This window comes from Poeciliopsis prolifica, unplaced genomic scaffold, assembly GCF_027474105.1.
Source record: "Poeciliopsis prolifica strain line A6 unplaced genomic scaffold, Auburn_PproV2 SCAFFOLD078, whole genome shotgun sequence".
NCBI lineage: Eukaryota > Metazoa > Chordata > Actinopteri > Cyprinodontiformes > Poeciliidae > Poeciliopsis > Poeciliopsis prolifica.
This window is the reverse complement of record NW_026562453.1, coordinates 876480-894118: the sequence shown is the minus strand read 5'-3', so window position 1 is coordinate 894118 and position 17639 is coordinate 876480. Positions and strand designations below refer to the sequence as shown.

Here is a 17639-nt window from a genome sequence, read left to right as displayed (position 1 = left end):
AAAAGCTGGTTCAATGACCCTGGCGCTCATGTTCAGCGAACTCTCCTGACCTTTCACCCCAGAGAAAAGCTCTGAGCTGTTGACTAGATGAAGATGAGCGATCCAGACCCAAGAAGGCAGCTATCAAAGCTTCCTGGCCTTTCATTACAGCCACGCAGAACCACAGGTCTCGGTGTACTGATGCAAGAGGAGCCCAACCAGGTAACATGGAAATGTACAGACTTTTCAGATGCCAGACATTTGTGCTTAAAACGTCAGTTTTGGCTGGTCTAAATTTCTGAGACTTTTTGGGTTTACTTGAAAGCCATACTCATAAAAAATGCTAAAGGTGACTGGCAAGAAATATTGCATATTTATGCAGTATTCTAATGTTTTTAGATGTACTAACACACACACATATGTCTACATGTATAGTTGTCTGAATGTTATGTTTGAAAGGTTTACTTTCCAGCCGTGATTTGCGGCGTTCCCAGCAGGCCAACCTAGAGGCATGCAGACGGCTCAGCGAACGGGCCATATTAAAACATCACTGCTATAGCTTGCAAAAGCCATGCTAAAACTGGAGTAATACAATCAATCAATCAGTCATCTCCTGACTTCACAGCGCAGGAGAGCTCTGCAGGAATGCTGCTAAGCTGCAGATGTACCAGCCAAATTACTCCAGAGGGGAATTACCAGGCCATAAATCCAGACGTCAGAGAGGAGGGCTACAGCTTATTTCACGGTAAAGAAATCTGAGTTGTTTTTTATGGTTTTGGGATGTGCTGATTTTGTCTTCATTCTGGTGTGATTTAAACCAAAGATTAAATTGTATATAAACCTTAAAATGCCACAGTTGTTTGATTAGAGGTGACCTATAATGCTTCCTTGAATATATATATCTATGAGATATATATACAAAACAACATCCTAGATAATGAGATATTAGTGTGCTCTGTTTAAGAATAAATTGTTTTAGGACATCTTGCCACTCTTAAATCCAAATAAGCTGCTGGCCACTCGCACAACAAAACAGTTGTCTTTTCCAGTAGCCGTTGTAAAGCACATAGAGCAGAAAACCAGCTGACCAAACTCTACTGGGGTTGTTAGGTAACGGATTTAATTTACTGGTTTTGCTAAGTGCCGTTTTGTGACATTACATTCAGGAGATTTCTGAAACGATTCCTTTATCAGATATCAAAAATATTATTGGCAAAAAACCTCTAGATGTGTGTGTTTTTTAAGCACTTTTAGAAGTTGTTTTTAGAAGCCCAAATGGAAGTACAAAAACAAAATGCTAATTTTGCATAATCAGTTCTTTAATACTTTGTTGATGTGTTTTTTGTTTGTATTTTTTTCTATGTTTAGTAAATGTATGAGAAATGATAGATTATATTTTTAGAAGCAGCTGTGACCCAAACGGAAGTGCAACAAAAATATGCAGAATGTAAATTTTGCACAATAGATCCCCTTTAAAATCTGGTTATGATAAAGTTTGAAGCCAGCTCTTGTTCCGCCTCCTTATTCATAAATCGGAAGCATGCCGAGTTATAATTCGGGATGGATTTCAGGAGCACTCTTGCTGCTGCTAACAGTTTCAATTTGTAATGTAATTGTGCTGTAAGTAGCAGGCAAACAACAGACACACAGTCTAGTCAACACAACACAGTAACCACTGGCACCAGCTCGCTGGCAGGTGCTGGGAGTCATTATTGCTAATTAAGATGTATAAATATGCTGTCTGGCACTTGACTTCTCATTTGCAGAGGGATAGGGTTTTTTTTCCCCCCACCCATCAAACTCAAAAAGCGCCAAGGTGGACAAGGTGAGGGCATGCGGTTCTGGTCGCTGCAGTGTGTGCTCTGTGGGCACACTTCAGCTCAGCTGGCAAACATCTGACTGCTGCCGGCGGCTGCCAGCAGTTAAACAAGCCCAGGTTTGAGGGGAGAGAGTTGCACGTTTGGGCTGAGCTTTGCAAAGTCTGCCAGTGTGTTGGAGAGACTGGTTCCCCATTCACAGCTCCTCTTTGAACTGGTGGCTTCACAGACGATGCGAACAACCAGATAAGAGTCAGAGCTGCAGGCTGACGTCTGTGCAACCTGTCGGCCCGCTTGTTAAACAACTTAAATCACTTGCACCATCTTCGCTTACAGTCTGACGCCTTTCGATCAGCTGATCTTCAAATTGAAGAGTAGAGATGTTGAATTGTCTGTTGTTTGAAAACAAAGCCCTAAAAACATATTTAATTTAGATTCTTCTGTAAAACAGCGAGAAAACAAAGTAATGCAGAATTTTCTGGACTTGTAGGAGAACTCTTGCTAAAGGGCACTTTAATCTAACTCCAGTTTGTTTGTCTGGAAAGTCTGGTTTGTTTTGGGAGGTGTGAATACATAATCGACTAATAAAATTAACTTTGGTCCGCCTACAGACCTCAATCTTGTAAGTGCTTGCTAATTGCTGCTGGCTAGTCTGAAGGAGCAGAAGTTTGCACAGCTGATAGGTTGCCATGGGACATTAAAGTATTTGTAAAACATTCTTCACAGAATCAAGGCAACACTCCAGGTATGTTTTTGATGAGGGAATAACATTATCACTTGATAAAAAACAACAAAAAAGTTGATTTTATGGAACGTTGCCCCTTTAAATTACAAATTCAAATTTGATATGTAAGCTGAATTGGCTGGGAAAACTTTTCCGATCCATTCAGCCACACCATATCACCATATCAGAACTGTGCAGGCCCTTTCCCAGCCTCCTCTGTTTTTAAATGTCACATAGCGGCATGAAGACCCGTCAAACCTTAAAGCTGGTGAGACGCGGGCCTGCCTCCGTGGACTCCTTTGTGCTGAGTGTAAAACACTTTGAATTTGCAAGTGAGATGAGTTGTCAGGCTGCGCAGACATGCAGGTGGCTCAATTTGTCTCCCTGTTTTGTCATGGCTGAAACTGAGATTCCTGGCAAAGCACTGGTGAAGTCCCAGCTGAGCCTGCAGCTCAGGGAAGTGCTGCAATTAATTATCTCGTCCAAGTTTTGACATGCTGTCACTCCCTGAGAGACACAGCGCTGACGGCTTTATCCCCCTGAATGTAACAGTGAGGCGCGCGTTCAACTCCTCCACAACAAGAAAAGATGCTTTGACATTGTTGATAAAACTTTCTGAAGAGAAAAGAGAAGCAGCAGCGTTCAGATTGAGAGCTTCACTTAACTTTCATGTGATGTTTCTATTTAAATGTTGATAAGACAAACAAATGAGACAATACGGTAATAGCTTGTGACATTTTGCAATAAATAAAAATGTGTTCTCCGCCTCCCTGACAAAACCGACTGCCAAATCAAGAATCAACCTGGGGATGTAGTTTAGTTTCATTCTACCTTAAATGAACTCCAGTTTGTTTGGCTAGAGAGTTTGGTTTGTTTGTGGAGGTGAGAATATGTAATCAAACAAAAATACAAACTCTTGTCCAACCGAATTGAGACCCACGTTTGTAGGCGAAATGGACCTTTATGTGGTTTGAATGCATATGTGGACCAGAGAACGCTCCAAAAGCAGGAAGTGGACTACAGCGCAGGGCATTCTGGGTAAATACAACCAAAACAAATATGCCAGTCCATTTTGGTTTTGGTGCAGCGCCACCACAGGCCAGGAGGGGAACAGGTTTTTAAATTAGTTTGGATTCCTTGACTCGGTGCAGTGTGATAAACAACAGAAAATGTAAGAAATGTTTCAGTTTTGGTCCCTACTCAAAACGGGTCTACCAGATTATCAAATAAGCTACAGAAAGTGAAGTCTTTTAATTTGAAAAGTGCCTAAACAAATTTAGTTCTTTGTGTTTAAGTTGTATGATACTGTAATTAAATACTAAAGGCAATAATTAAATAACTAGGAGTCATATTGTCATCCTGTATGATGAACAGGCTGAGATACGGCGTCCGTCACGAAGTTGTAAAGCTCAGCGCTGGTACGTTTAGGGGGCATGAGTTTGGGACATGCAGTCCCGTCTCTTCAAGCGCTGAACCAGAACCAAGTGGAGTGAGGCTGACGGGCCACAAGAGCACCATTGTTCTTCGCATTAATCAAACTGAGGAAGGGCAGGTAGCATTTCTGCAGCCCACCCTACATGCAAACCCTGCCAACCTCCATGAATGGACTGCTTTTTTAGCTGGCAGCGATTGGCCATCGGAGCTCCGGGAGGATGTGTGTCTGTTTAATTAGTGTGATGAGCTCAGCGGAGTTTATGTGCAGTGTCGGACACCAGGTATTAACCCCTTGAGTTTGACCCCGTCAGGGGGGTGGCCAACCTCATTCTTGACATCTCCTTCTTTCCACTGTTCTCGCTTTTCTCCTTTTCATTAAAAAACCGTAGATTAAATGGTAGGGAAGGAAAAAAAACAGGCAGGAAACGTACTGGCTCAATGTTTTTTGCCTTCCTCTTTCAAATGAAGTAAAATATTAATGGTAATACTTCCTATGATGGAGCAAATTGGATAAATTATAGAGATTTTCTCCACTTTTAAAAAGTATGATAAAGTAAACACAGGAGTAGACACTTGGCCTGTAGCAACATTTTAGAAAAACTGTCCTACAAAACTCTAGTTAGCATAAATTTATTTGGCTAAATTAGCTTGAAAATCCCACTACTTTTAAATTTGTGGCAGCAGGTTGTGTAGAGGATAGAAAAACGAAGTTAAAGACAAGAAAGTTTGGCTAGAAGAGTTACAGACTGTTGCTGTATACATGCCAAATAAAGTTTATTTGCCCATGTCAGCACAAGTTAGCAGCTTTAAAATCCCCGTTTCTCTTACTGCACAGACCTAAACATAAATGTTTTAATGTACTTTAAAAATTCTTAAAACACAACATAATTTGCAATGCACAAAAAGAAATTATGATGAAATCATTTTTAACGGAAGTTAGCATAGCTTAACGTTTGGTGCGAGCTAAGCTAAAAAGCAATAACAGTGGAGTTTTTTCTGTGAATACTTACTCTCATAATATCTAAGCATATATGCTAACACGCAGTTGGTAATCAATTTTTAAATGAGAAAAAATGACAATTTTAAAACTGCTTGTAGTTTGCGCCCACAGTGTCCAAGTTAGCTACACATTTTAGCTGAACTAAAGGAGTGCATCACAGCCTTTTCATGAAAAAATAGATTGAATAAACATGGATGATCTTAAATGATGTAAAGCACAATTCTTCAGCTGTGACTGTGAAAACCTAAAAGTACTTCTGTCTTTTACTTGAAGTCAACATTTTCCAGTTTGGTGCAAACAAACGTAAATGGCTATTTTCCAACTTACGTTTCTTTTGAAGGAACATTTAAACTAAATAAAAACCAACTAACTTATTAGACACAGATTGTCATCAGTGACTATTTATGAATATACAAAAGAAAATATATTTATGTATGTCCTCAATGCTAGTTTTGGCATTAGCATACATAGAATATTTGCATTTATTGACAAAACAAAATGAGCATATTTACACAATTTTAACAGAAATATATATATAAAAAACTTTAAATATGGAATTTAATATTGTTTTTAATTGTGGTAATTTGACTTGATAGTATTTGTGTGGAGATTGAAAATATATCCAGTGTTATATTAAGTTTTTAAGGAGTACTTTGACTGATAAAACACCAAAGATTTTATAATAAACATGTTTATTACAAAATATGTTTTTTTTATTATGTGATACCTGGCAATAGCTTTCAATCTACAGCTTCTGATTTGGTGCTAAAAAGATGGTTTATTTCACAAAGTTAGAAATCTTGTTAAAGCTAAAGCTTAGAGCAGAGATTTATTAGTACAGTTTATCTGCTAAACATTTGGTGATGATCTAACTGCTGCCTTTCATCTAAACACTATTTTCAGCTCTTGCTGCCATCAACTTTGTTCTAAATGCAATGAGGAAGGTGTGAAATGAAGCATCCCTAAAGTTACAAAGCAATTCCCTGAAAACACTGTTCTTATCTCACCACTAAACAGCACATTGAGAACCCTGATTTCCTCCTCTGTTTACCATAAACATCCACTGAAATGATGCAGCGCTCATTCACAGGCGGCTGCCTTATATAAACGCTGCATGCGGGAGCGTTAGCATCACCCAGGGGCTTTGCTTTCTAATTCATTTAACCACAGCTGTGTTTTCCTAACAGCGGCAGCTCACAATTAAAAGGCATGAAAAGATACGAAAACATTCTTACCATGCCTGACACACTTTCCACAAAGGTGAAACAACCACTTTAGGCGCAATCACAGCTTAGGATCCTTCATCGGATTATGCACTTTATTAGTTCAGTGGAACAAACAAAAGCACTTCAGGGGCATCTATGTCAGGATTACGATGCCTCCTCTGCAAAGGATGGCATCTTTTTATTGAAGGCAATTAATTATGAGAACAAAAAGGTCATGGTAGGTCTGTCGTTTGATGACTTGCAGAAAAATTCAGACTTAACTGTAAACTTCACTTTGATGGACAAAACATAAAGTTAAGCTTAACTGGGAAATAACATGAAAATAATGCAACATGTTTAACAAATAAAAATCTTAAAAAGGTGGTATTTAGAAACATTTAGAAGCATTTAGAAACTCTTTGAAGATTTTCCTCAGATTATCTGTTGGATTTAGGCCTTCACTTTGACTAGGCCATTCTAATACATTGTAGTACTGGCTAGGGTTGAATATTTATCATATCATTTAATGTGATAAATTTCTTTTCATGAAAAATATTTTGACTTATTCTTAAAATAAATTCCAGTTAATGGTGTTTAAACACCTAAAACTGTCCGAATTGTTGGGATTTTCATTTTTACTCCAGTGTCTGTTAAAGCCTCAATAAACGGCGTTACATTTTGAAATTTTAACAACGTAAATCACACTTCTTTACTAATTTATGCAACCAGTGTCATGAAAAACATGAAAGTGTCTACCATGAGTTGGTAGTGGAAGTGTCAGAGCATGACACATCCACCACCGTGTTTCACAGTGGGGATGGTGTGACGTGTTCATTTTTTGCCACAGAGTTTTGCATTAAGATTTAACTTTATCCGACTAGATCAAATATCTTACAACACCTGAAATAGGACAAAACTAACTAATAAGTAACTTTTTAAGTAGATATATGAGCTTGTTTCAAGTAAATAATTCCTTAATATTGATGAAAAAGTTCTTGTTCTATTGGCAGATTGTTTTGCTTATGACAAAATATTTTCCCATGTTATAAATGAAATAATCTGCCAGTGGAACTGGAACTTTTCATCAATATTAAGGAATTATTTACTTAAAACAGCTCATATATCTTGCTAAAAAGTTACTTATTAGTTAGGTTTGTCTTATTTCAGGGGTAAAAGATATTTACACTAGAATGTTGACAAAAAGTACTAATTATTAACTCAAAATAAGCTCTGATATCTTACAGAAAAGTTAGTTTTGTCCATTTTTAGGTTTTCTGAAAACTAAAACTACTTGGTAAGATTTTGTGTCTTCAAAGTTACACTTGAACGTGTTTAGAGAAATACTTCTGTTTGCTGAAGCTTGTGGTTTTCAGGTTGAAGGTAAGTCAATGAGTGTTGCAGTAACAGTGACTTCCACTGATGACTTATGGTAATGATTCAGTAAAAAACGTCTGCTGTAGTTCCAAAAATGTCTGATTTGTTAAACCGCCTGGCAAACACTTAAAGGTTTGTGTGGATTTTCAGAGGATTACTCCAGGAGGGCATCTTATAAGAACATTAGACGGGCGGCTGTGTATCTGAGAGAAAGTTAAGGCAGCGATTTATCGGGATGACGATTCCAATCTGCGCCTTAAATCATTAAATTGTGCAGATGATCTAATTTTCGTCTGAGCAGAACAAGCCAGGACCGAGTCCCAGTTTCCTTCCAGAGAGTAAATCAGGCTCTGGGTTGTGTTTATTAATATCACCCTTGGTACTGAGGGAGTGGAGAACAAAGAGCCCGAGTCACAGCATGTCAACTCTGCAAAAGCCAGTGTTTGCTGCGCCCCCTCTGAAAACACTTTATTAATTGGATTTAGATATTTGCAAAATGATCTATTTAATGGGATTACCACTCGTATAATGATCTTATTTATGAGGGAAGCAATCCAAGCTTTGAGGCAGGGCTGATAATGCATTTCCAGCTCTTTGGCAGTTAATGTTGTGTTACAAGGGGAGATAAAGTTGAAGTCTGGTTGTAAGCGAATAGGTGAGCGAGCGGCGGTGAAATGGAGCCGGAGCGGTCGCACTCGCATTCCAGAGGGCCGTCTGGACCCGCGTGCCGCTGAACTCCTCACAAGTTCAAGGCAGATGCAGAGAGCGAAGGCGGAGGGATTGGAGACAGATAGCCTGCCTCTCACTCCCACCTCTGCAGCATAATGGCCCTTTCTTACATCTTTATCCACCTCAGTATCTCGCCGAAGCTTTTACCGACCCGGCCGGATGTAGAGTGTCCAGCGAAAGTTTGATTTTATCTCAGCGGCGGGAGTATTAATATCAGCGGGAATATTTGCTGTTGTTTACCGTCGCTCATGTTTGCCATGAAGTTTAAGCTGTTGGATGATTTCCCTCATGGAGATTTTAGCTTCGATTTGCCATTAATGCAAAAAAAAAAAAAAAAAAAGAAAGTGTATATGTAAATGTATGTCTTTTTTGCAGACTTTCACATTTCCATTTCAATGTAACACTTGATTTATATGTGCTTAAAAAATAGGTTCTAATCTTTTACTTTAAAAGGATGTATTCTCAAATGAGATTATGTTAATAGACTGCAATTTGCATAAAACGGTTGAAAATATTAAACCAGATTAAAATTTCTGAATATTTAAGAGTTTTATCCGCGCTGTTAGTCAACAAATGTATTCATTTTCCTGCAGAATATTAGAGCCTAAATGTGACACACTGAAGAAAACGAGAAAGGAACACAAAGCTGTGCAGCAGAACTAAAAAAATAACAAATCTTATTCTTTTTTGTGTTATCTGGTGTAAATATCTCATATATTTAAAGCTGCATCATATAACTTATAAAAAATGTTTTTTTAAAATGGGTATTAGAACTGTTAAACTTTTTTTCTGGTCTTTATCGTTGATTTATAGCTGCAGTTTGAAACTTTTATAAAAGAAAAATGTTTTTTTTTTGTTTTTTTGTTTTTATTAAAAAATGACTCCTTGCACCTCCTCCCTGTCCTGCTATTACCAACCCGACCAAAAACAACCACTCAGCCAGGAGGCGGATCTTATCGCTGTCAATCAACCTTGTTAATGCGCTGCTAATGACGGAGCCAACTCAACCTTACAGGAAAACCGTTAATCAGCCGTTAGTTGGCGGCTGTGCTAATTAGCCTTAGCATTCATGACAGGCTGTACTAGCTGCATCATAGCAGAGGGGTAAGCAGCGTGCACACTGACATGATTGACAGCAATAAACCCCGCCTTCTGGGTCTGATTGGCTGTTTCTAGTTCGGACTGGGAGTTACATTTTTTCAGAGATTATCTGTATCTTGTTGCAGTGGCACAACATGGTGACAGTTTAAATATATTTTTTATGAAAGTTACAAACTTTCAATTTAAGACAAAAGAAACTTTTCAGCAGATAAACTGACTTGTTTTGAATTTAATTCTTACAAGTTACAGATTATTTTATAACATGGAAAAAATATCTTTCTATAAGCTGAAAAAATCTGACTTTTTTTATCAATATTTAAGAATTATTTACTGAAAACAAGCTTCTACGTTTTGCTGAAAAGTTACTTATTATTTATATTAATCTTGTTTTAAGTGTAATAAGATATTTGCAGTAGATACTTGGTCAGATCTCGTGTTTTTGCAGCGGTCTTGTTTTCTCAGCAACCCGTTTGTGCGGCTCGGCGCGCAGCGGGTCCAGGGTCTTTGCAGCATTAGTTTCAGATGAAGGCGGTGGCACAATGTGAGGCCTGCGACTAAGAGCGCCTAACAAGCCTCCATTCAGGACATTAATCTGCAGACAAGTGTCTTTTTTGTGTCTGAGTCTTATTTTCATCGCCATCAGTTCAGAACATAGATTGAAAGTGATTCAGGTTTTGCTCTCAGGTTCCTTCAGATCTGCAGCTTTTCCTCTCAGTCGACCAACTAGGGGATATGCGCTCACATACGCCTCATTCTGGACTTTTAATTACTTATTTAAAATGATCTGGTTCCAATGTTTCATAATTAAACAACATTCAACTCCAATTAATTCTTTAAACCTGGTTCAAGGATGGATTTAACCGTCTGGATCTGATAAAACTGGAACATTTATAAAGTTTTGTTGATTACCGTTAATGCACAATGTTTTTTTTCTTTTTGATGTTTTCATCAAATTATTTAAAATGTTAAACTGCACATTTAATAACTTAATGAAGTGCAGCAGTTACTTTGTATACAAAGACATTTTAAACTTAATAGTTTTCCATAAAAGAGTGTGTAATATGTAGTACAAAAGTAAAATACTCAAGTAAATACTGGAAAAACACAAAATCCTTTCAAGTGTTTAGTTCTAGTTTCTAGTGCAAATATCTTATTATGGTTGAAATGAGATAAAACTGACTTATAAGTTACTTTTCAGTAAGATATAGGAGCTTGTTTTGAGCCAAAAGTGACTTTTTTTAAAAACTTTTTTTATCAATAATAATAATTATTGACTTAAATAAGCTGCTATATTTTCCTGAAAAGTTATTTTTAAGTTAATTTTGTCTTTAAGTGTAGTGAGATATTTGCACTAGTAACAAAAATATGTTTAAGGTTTTGTTTATTTGCAGTATAGCTAACTTTTTCTGTTTATATTAGCTATTATTTTAACATAATTTTTGAAAAAAGACTCAAAAGGACTTGAAATCTCAAGTTTCAGGGTCTTGACCTTGCAGATAAATACTTGGCAAAACTTTGTGCTTTTGCAGTGAAGCTAAAGTCTCCTGCTAATATTAGCTCAGCACATAAACAACCATAAAGAACTACAGGGAAAGTTGAGTAATTTTACCTAAAAACACGCATTAATGTGCAAACTCAGCATTAAATCACAGCTTTCATGCTTCAGTTTTACTGGCGCTTCACCTTTAAACACCTTCCGGTCCAGAACTGGACGCGGCTCGGTTGTTTTTGCGTCCCTGTGAGCGGTTAATCGTCCCCTTCGGATCTGATTCTGCCGCCCCTCGAGGCGCTCTGCAAACCCAGACTTGGCAGAGAGGATCCCGTCTTCGCCCTGAGGCTCACACTTTTAAACACTCATTTATTTATTGGTTTATTTGAATAGCTTCGCCTTTGTGAACTTTGAGACGTTTTTATTTCCGTTTTGTCTTGCTACAGATTCGATCTGATGTTTCTTCCATCTGGCAGCCGCCGGTCGGGTGACAGCTTTACTGGTTTATGGTATGGAGCTGAGATTATCATCGCAGTGTGTCTGCGGATCGCTGGGTCAGGAAGACCCCGTGTTACATTAGGCCGAAGCCTGACATCCCGCCTTGAAGTTGTGAGGCTTTAATCGGCTACAGATGGCTCCTTTCTGCTTTATCGGCGAGTTATTGCTTTCTAAATAATTGCCCATCAGATTAGTCTGAATGTTTTCATGAACCCTGCCAATATGACCTGCACTCACTTTCACATTAAGCGTATTTGCGATATTGTGTGTTTTTTGATGTTCCCGTATTGTTTATGTGGATTTACGACGTGCGGCGGACTGAGGTCACCGTCGTGAGAGAGATTTATGGGATGCCCACCAGGCTCTGCTGTTCGGAGTCCGTCAATCATGCCCGCCGTTTATATTGCGCTGTCGGATCAGACGCGTCTCTCTGTGACAGGCAGTTGTTCGGGTTTGGAGGCTATCACCATATTTATCACAGTCTCAAGAAAAATTTGTTTCTGTAGCTTTAAAGTTGACTGTAAATGTCCTCTGTGCTACAGCTGTTTGATTTCTTCACTAAATACTAAAGTCAGCTCATATTTCTGGCCTTGTACCTCAAAAATACAATAAATAACCAAGTGTTTTTGTTCAGCTTAAAGTGAAAATGTCTGTTTCTTTTTCTTCAAATGTAAACAGAAAAGGAGTGGCATCAGATTTTAGCGTTTGGAGGATTTCTCTTTTGCTTTTGGGCCCAGTATGGTCAGCACCAGGCTTTTGACTCCGAACTCATCTGTCAGAAAAATGCACTTCAGACTCGACTTGTTCCCTCAATACTTATTTGACCTGGACTTGTAATCTGAGACTCAAATCCTAATGACAGTTTTTTGAAAGTTACGGGAGGTACTAAGTATTTTTGATCAAGTTTCCAGTGTAAATATCTCTAGAATACTTTAATTAAAACAAAACTAACTTATAAGTAACTTTTTACCAAGAACAGGAGCTTGTTTTAAGTAAATAATTCCTTAATATTGATTGAAAAAACGTCTAGTTCCACTCGCAGATTCACTTAAAGCAACCTCCAATATTTTGCTGCAAAGTTAAGTTAGTTTGTCTTATTTCAAGTGAACTAAGATATTTGCACTGGAATTTTTTTTGCAGTGGCTGCAACTCAAATGCAGAATAGTTACAGTTACTAGAGTAGCTGTTTGGAAAAAAAATACTGCTATGAGTAGTTCTACTTCAAACTAATTAGTCACATGTTTTGACAAACATATTTTAACCAAAAAAAACACAAACCTGCAGTTTGTGTCAAAGTGAGACCTCTTGTTTGTGCACAATCTTTGTTGTTCTGTTTTCTATCTGCTGCTACAGCAAACGCTGTGCACCGTTATTGGAAGTACTTTAGCCTGAGCTACACTGGCGTTAAATCTTCCCAAGTAGTTTTGGTCTGGTTTCTAGTGGAAATATCTTAGTAGACTTGAAATAAGACAATTGATTTAATTAAGCAACAATTATTAGCTTGCTTTTAGTAAATAATCCTTTAATATTGATAAAAAAGTTCTAGTTCCATTGGCAGATTTTTTAATTTTCCCATGTTATCAGTTAATCTTTCTGCTAATAAAAATAGCACTTCTTCATCAATAGAAAGAAATTATTTACTTAAAATAAGCCTTCTTGTACTGCAAAAACGTTATTTGTCGGTTAGTTTGTTTTATTTCAAGTATAATAAGATATTTGATCCAAAAACTAAACCAAATCTACTTGAGAAGGTTTCATTTTTGCATTAGGGATCTGATGATTTTGATTGAGGACTGACTGATGTAACTGGGCAGTAAACAGATGAAAACTGCTAACATAATAATCTCGAGGGCTGAATTTGGCCCCCGGGCCTTGAGTTTGACACCTGTGATCTGAGCTGAAAGGACTTGAGCAAAAACTCACTCAGTTTTATTTCCAGTTCACAATTCTGCTCAACTTGCCGTTTATTTATCCCATAAAATCCTAATCAAAAAGTTGAAGTGGTGTGAATACTTCAGTGCGGCGCCTCAACCAGGTGAAGTCGTCTTCTTCGGCTCGCTGGCGGCGGCTCGCGTTGTCAGGTCGCTTTGTTTGTGAGCGGTAGGCGTTAAGCGTTGTGTTGTGGTGGGCAGAGACAGTCAGCGTCTCAGATCTACTGTATGAATAAAGTCATATTGTGAAGTGTGTGGGCTGATATGCTTGGCAGTCAACCCTGACAAGTAGATTAGCTCTTTACTGGGCCACCTCTGAATGGCGTTACACACACGACTCGCAGCGCGACATATCAGACATCTAACGCCCAGCGCTGCAGATGAAAGCACATCGAGACGTGAATAAAAAATAAATAAACTGCTCTATGTTATGTGGCTTCTCCACAGCTGCAGCGGTTAACAGGAGTCAGAAATTGGCATGTCTAAAAAGTGGGATAATGATTATAAATGTGACAGGCTGAAAACTAATTACAATTGTCTCACTGTGTTTTCCAATAATGCCTCGAACATTTCTATAAAACTCATTTAAATCTTCCACAAGTCCAAAATTCAGCTCTTGCTCTCAAGCCATTTGGCACATTTTTCTTCAGTTTACATTTAGAGAGGATTAGCTGAAGAGCTGAAAATAATCATGCCAGATGTCTGCTGCTGCTGCTGCAGCGCGGAGACTGCCTCCCCGGTGGGCATTTCTTCCTTTTTTCTTGACTTTTTATCAAAAAAAAAACCCACTCCAGGATCCTCGTAATGCAGCGCCTCATGTTGTGAAGCGGCGTACACAGACTGGATATCATGTCACGTTTTACTATAACAATGAGGAGGGAAGAAAGTAAACCCACCCTTTCTGCTCGTGTGAATTTAGGAAGAGCTACAGTCTGTTTATAGCCAACTTAAACAGACAGAGCTCAGACTTATGGAGCAAACAGGTTCAAACGCTCCAACCACATCTGTATGCTCAATAAAAGCCACTGTAAATGTGAAAAACATCAAGATTCTAGAGATCCTGATGATAGAAAATGTAAAACCGGATAATTAACGGAGTAGTTATTAGCGGGGGGACATTTCGTCGTGGTGTCCCTCGTTATTCCGGGGTTTTCTTTGACTGTGTGCAGTGTTTTGGGGTTTGTTTTGCAGTTTTAATGAGCTCCTCTGGAATGCCGCGTCTCCCACATGTCTCACAGAGGGCGGGTCCATGTTATTGCTGCCACATGTTGGGCTCCTATAGTGACTCTTCCAGGCCTGTGTGGTCAGCCAGTTCAAAGCGCCCTGCCTCATTTGTTATACAACTTCATGTAACAACAAGCCGATGCTTCGGTGTGTCTGCGGAGGCAACAAAAGAGCGCCGCCACTCTTTTCCCTTTGTCCCAACGGGCTCTGCCCTCGGAGTCTCTCAGATCATCTGTTTCTCTAATTAGCGTGCGTGCCGGACAGTATGGGGGCGCTGCGCCGAGATGCGCTGCAGAAATTCTTCATTTGGGCTCCTTTCAGTGTTTGAACTCTGACAGTAATGTTTGTGGTGTGGTAGTAGTCGATCACTGTCACCGGCTGAGTGGTGCGCCGTGCCGCATATGGCAACAATCTGACATGCTGGTCCGGTCTGGAGGTTTTGAGGGACTAGGTGTTAGCTCCCTGGATCAGGCCGTCCCCATCAATTCTTCTGCAGATGATCCTGCAGACGACTTGGCTGCAGATGTGCAGTTTGGTGATGGGACTATCAGCACGGACACCTTAAATATCACTCAGCATGTATTAATAGAAATATTTCTGCTTGGCAAGTCGTGGGCAGAGGAGCCAAAATATATTACTTATGTAAGAGTTACTTCAACACATTTTCACTCAAGTAAAAGTTAAAAGTTGCCATTAAAGTAAGAGTAAAAGAGTGTTTGGTTAAAAAAAATCTACTTAAGCACTGAGTAACTGATTAATTGATCAATCATTTAATATTTAAAAATTACATCATCAGATGAACCAAAATATAAAGTTAAGTGGAAATTTTGGTATTTTGAGGACCAAAATAATTCATATAAGTGCAAAATATCAAAATCAGGAAAAATAAAGTGTTTCCAAATCAGTTTCTTTCAACAAAGAACTTATGAAATTTTAACAAAACTGCAGGTTTGGGTCGGGTGAATTTTTGTTCTTTATTCAGTCGGTAGAGAATCCAGAAATTTTACTCCAGTAAAAGTAGAAATACTTTGGAATAAAGTTACTCAAGAAGAAGTAAAAAGTAGCTGTACAAGAAAAGGTAAGAGTAAAAAAGTATTTTCCAGTAACAGGGCACTTCAAAAACACAAAATGTTACCAAATATTTTTAATTTCTAATTAAAATATTTTTTGTACACTTTTAATACATCAAGACTAAATTAAAAGTAACTTTTTGACAAGATGAACTGCTTTTAAGTCAATAATTTTTCAATATAGATAAAAGTGTTACATCTTTTCACTTAAAATATGAAAAATGTCTTATCGATGGAAAAACTACGTATGTAGCTTGTCGCTAAATAGTTAGCCTGAACCTTCAGAACCACATAAACACAGTTACAAAATCAGCCTTCTATCAGGACTAATGTTCCAGCAAGATCTCCAGAAACTCATCCATGAGTTTGTGTCTTATCTCAATTACTCTGGCGATGGAAACACACAGAAGAGTAGCTCTACTTTAACATATTTTTACTCAAGTAAAAGTAAAATGCTCTCTAGTTGTAGACAGCGAGCACATAAAAGCTATTTATAGCTTTTGGTGGCTATTGAAGATGGAGAGAAGACGGTTCTCTATCTTCCACTATAGGCAGCCATAATTAACTCAAGAGTGAGCTATAGCTAGAAAGCCAAATGCAAACTGCATATGCTAGCAAGAGTCTTACAAAGTCTTTGAGTTGGTGACACCTTCACATACCCTCTTTAGTACTGGGTTATAATTGACCCAGTAGCTTTAGCAGTTAAAATAATGTGCTATCTTGTACTAAAAACTAAAATAAATTGTTAAAGTGGGCCAAATTACCGGTGGGTCACGAGCCAACCAGCACCATCACTCTGCAAATAACCTGTTTATCTTTTTTTATTTTTTAACACATCAATTCTCCGGAGATGTTTCCAGCTCCACCAGATTGCCGAGTCTTTGGGGACGAGGTCCAGTGCATGTGCTGGCTAGTAGGCCATTTGCAATAATCTCCTTTTTACCGTTTAGAGGCTAATTATGTAACATTACACCTGCCTCCCTGAGACGGGCCCTGGCGTGGGGCAGAATGAGTCGGGCTTTCTGCCCCCCACCACACAGAGGGGTGGTTAGAGTTTCTTAATGAGATTAGCCCAAAGCTGAAATCTGCTTTGTGTCCCTTGCTATATGGTGAGATAGTGGATAAGCAGAATCAAAGCTAACCGAGGAGGGGGGGGCGGATCGCTGGAAGATGCAGGCAGTCGACCTCATTTCTGCCTCCCCTCCTCTTCCCCCCTGCGTGTGACTTGGACGGGATTCGCCGCTATCACACATGACATTGTGTGTGAGCTTTGCATAGGAAATATCTTTGTCTCACTCTGGTGTTTGCTAGCTTTGGTGTTTTCGTGCTTTTCCTTTATCTGGCTGTCCAGTTTCTATTTGCTGTTGGATCAAAACTTCTCCGAATTGAGGCCAGATGGGTTGAATATTGAATTAAAAAGGAATAAAAGAAGAAGCTTTTTCTTACCAAGTCTGGGATATAAACTTGTCTAGTTGTGGTTACAGTACAGCTGTCTTTCTGTCTGCTATTTTCAAACACACTTCTAAGGCCAGGCCTAAATTCATATTAGTCGGTGACACCATAATGTGCGAGACAGAGCTACATAAAGTCAGGATTCCACCACCCACGGCTGCCCATCCACAATGGGAGCCTTTCTTCCTCCAAATTTATTGGGACCTTAATGACACTGCGACTGAAGATGAAAAACCAACAGAGGAGCCTGACCAGAATAACACGCACACAGAAATGTATACAAGCTTGCAAACAACTTGAGCGGAGAATTCCCAGAACGAGGGCAAATTCTCACCGAGTGATAACACGTAAATATTTTGCCCACTTGCTCCGAAATATGATGTTGATTAAGAGAGTAAAGGTGAAGGTTAGAGAAGGGCCGAGGATTAGCAGTATGGGCTGCGTCCGGGGTTAGCATAACAGCCCGGCTGCTGGGACTAGTAATAACAACAGAAGTAATAATAATCACAGACTAATTGTTTGAACCCCGTGGCTTCCTTGCAAGAGTCATATTTGTAAAGCTTAATGCCTCTTCTGTGGCAAGAAACAGATTCAGTCGGCAGTCCTCCTTTA

General features: G+C 38.9%; 1 long non-coding RNA gene across 3 annotated transcripts in view; it reads left to right on the top strand.

The window, feature by feature from the left end:
• Positions 1-17639, top strand: part of LOC129352616 (uncharacterized) — a 68490-nt gene that overhangs the window by 592 nt on the left and 50259 nt on the right. For all 3 annotated transcript variants that reach the window (XR_008604897.1, XR_008604895.1, XR_008604896.1), the window contains exons 2-3: positions 63-201; positions 605-724. This is a non-coding gene — a long non-coding RNA (uncharacterized LOC129352616). The remainder of the gene's footprint in view (positions 1-62; positions 202-604; positions 725-17639) is intronic.